Source organism: Carcharodon carcharias (genome assembly GCF_017639515.1).
Source record: "Carcharodon carcharias isolate sCarCar2 chromosome 38 unlocalized genomic scaffold, sCarCar2.pri SUPER_38_unloc_3, whole genome shotgun sequence".
Taxonomy (NCBI): domain Eukaryota; kingdom Metazoa; phylum Chordata; class Chondrichthyes; order Lamniformes; family Lamnidae; genus Carcharodon; species Carcharodon carcharias.
Genome location: NW_024470797.1, coordinates 192,501 through 195,000, shown reverse-complemented (window position 1 = coordinate 195,000; position 2,500 = coordinate 192,501). Strand labels below are relative to the sequence as shown.

At 59.3% G+C, this 2,500-nt stretch overlaps 1 protein-coding gene across 2 annotated transcripts in view; it reads right to left on the bottom strand.

Annotated features, from left to right (window-relative positions):
- The window catches only part of spns1 (spinster homolog 1 (Drosophila)), a 45,333-nt gene that overhangs the window by 15,165 nt on the left and 27,668 nt on the right, over positions 1 to 2,500 (bottom strand). The window lies entirely within an intron of this gene.

Sequence of the window (2,500 nt, the reverse complement as noted above, 5' to 3'; positions counted from 1 at the left end):
GAAAGGGAGGGGAGAGAGAGAGCGGGTGGGGGTGGGAGAGAGAGGGGCGGAAGGGGAGAGAGAGAGAGAGAGAGAGAGAGAGAGGGAAGGGGGAGAGAGAGAGAGAGAGAGAGGGAAGGGGGAGAGAGAGAGGGGGAAGGGGAGAGAAAGAGAGAGAGAGGGAAGGGGAGGGAGAGAGAGAGAGAGAGAGAGGGGGAAGGGTAGGGGGGAGAGAGAGAGATAGGGGAGGGAAGGGGAGGGAGAGAGAGAGAGGGGGGGAAGGGGAGGGAGAGAGAGAGAGAGAGAGAGAGGAAGGGGAGAGAGAGAGAGAGAGGGAAGGGGAGAGAGAGAGAGAGAGAGAGAGGGAAGGGGAGAGAGAGAGAGAGAGAGGGAAGGGGAGAGAGAGAGAGAGAGAGAGGGAAGGGGAGAGAGAGAGAGAGGGAAGTGGAGAGAGAGAGAGAGAGAGGGAAGGGAGAGAGAGAGAGAGAGAGGGAAGGGGAGAGAGAGAGAGAGAGAGAGAGAGGGAAGGGGAGAGAGAGAGAGAGAGAGAGAGGGCAGGGGAGAGAGAGAGAGAGAGAGAGGGAAGGGGAGAGAGAGAGAGAGAGAGGGAAGGGGAGAGAGAGAGAGAGAGAGAGAGGGAAGGGGAGAGAGAGAGAGAGAGAGGGAAGGGGAGAGAGAGAGAGAGAGAGAGAGGGAAGGGGAGAGAGAGAGAGAGGGGGGGAGGGAAGGGAGAGAGAGAGAGAGAGAGAGGGGGAAGGGGCGAGAGAGAGAGGGAGGGAAGGGGAGAGAGAGAGAGAGAGAGAGAGGGAATGGGGGAGAGAGAGGGGGGAAGGGGGGAGAGAGAGAGAGGGGGAAGGGGGGGAGAGAGGGGGGGAAGGGGGGGGAGAGAGGGGGAAGGGGGGAGAGAGGGGGAAGGGGGGAGAGAGGGGAAGGGGGGAGAGAGGGGGAAGGGGGGGAGAGAGAGGGGGGGAAGGGGGGGAGAGAGAGGGGGGAAGGGGGGGAGAGAGGGGGAAGGGGGGAGAGAGGGGGAAGGGGGGGAGAGAGGGGGAAGGGGGGGAGAGAGGGGGGAAGGGGGGAGAGAGGGGGAAGGGGGGAGAGAGGGGGAAGGGGGGGAGAGAGAGGGGGGGAAGGGGGGGAGAGAGAGGGGGGGAAGGGGGGGGAGAGAGGGGGGGAAGGGGGGGAGAGAGGGGGAAGGGGGAGAGAAAGGGGGGGAAGGGGGGGAGAGAGAGAGAGAGGGAAAGTGTTGGTGGGGGAATGCAGGAAAGAGAGAGGGAGGAAGTGAAAGAGAAGAGAATCAAATCCACCAGTCACTCTCAAACCGACTCTGACAAAGACAAATTCAACACCAGGGAACGTGTACTCACCAAGAGAATACCCACCCCACGTCCCCGTTTAACCCACACCGGGGAACGTGTACACACCAACAGAATACCCACCCCGTGTCCCCGTTTAACCCACACCGGGGAACGTGTACACACCAACAGAATACCCACCCCGTGTCCCCGTTTAACCCACACCGGGGAACGTGTACTCACCAAGAGAATACCCACCCCACGTCCCCGTTTAACCCACACCGGGGAACGTGTACTCACCAAGAGAATACCCACCCCACGTCCCCGTTTAACCCACACCGGGGAACGTGTACACACCAACAGAATACCCACCCCGTGTCCCCGTTTAACCCACACCAGGGAACGTGTACACACCAACAGAATACACACCCCGTGTCCCCGTTTAACCCACACCGGGGAACGTGTACACACCAACAGAATACCCACCCAGTGTCCCCGTTTAACACACACCGGGGAACGTGTACTCACCAACAGAATACACACCCCGTGTCCCCGTTTAACACACACCGGGGAACGTGTACTCACCAACAGAATACTCACCCCGTGTCCCCGTTTAACACACACCGGGGAACGTGTACTCACCAACAGAATACTCACCCCGTGTCCCCGTTTAACCCACACCGGGGAACGTGTACACACCAACAGAATACCCACCCAGTGTCCCCGTTTAACCCACACCGGGGAACGTGTACACACCAACAGAATACCCACCCGGTGTCCCCGTTTAACCCACACCGGGGAACGTGTACTCACCAACAGAATACTCACCCCGTGTCCCCGTTTAACCCACACCGGGGAACGTGTACACACCAACAGAATACCCACCCAGTGTCCCCGTTTAACCCACACCGGGGAACGTGTACACACCAACAGAATACCCACCCGGTGTCCCCGTTTAACCCACACCGGGGAACGTGTACTCACCAACAGAATACTCACCCGGTGTCCCCATTTAACACACACCGTGGAACGTGTACTCACCAACAGAATACCCACCCCGTGTCCCCGTTTAACCCACACCGGGGAACGTGTACACACCAACAGAATACCCACCCCGTGTCCCCATTTAACACACACCGGGGAACGTGTACACACCAACAGAATACCCAATCCGTGTCCCCGTTTAACACACACTGGGGAACATGTACACACCAACAGAATACCCACCC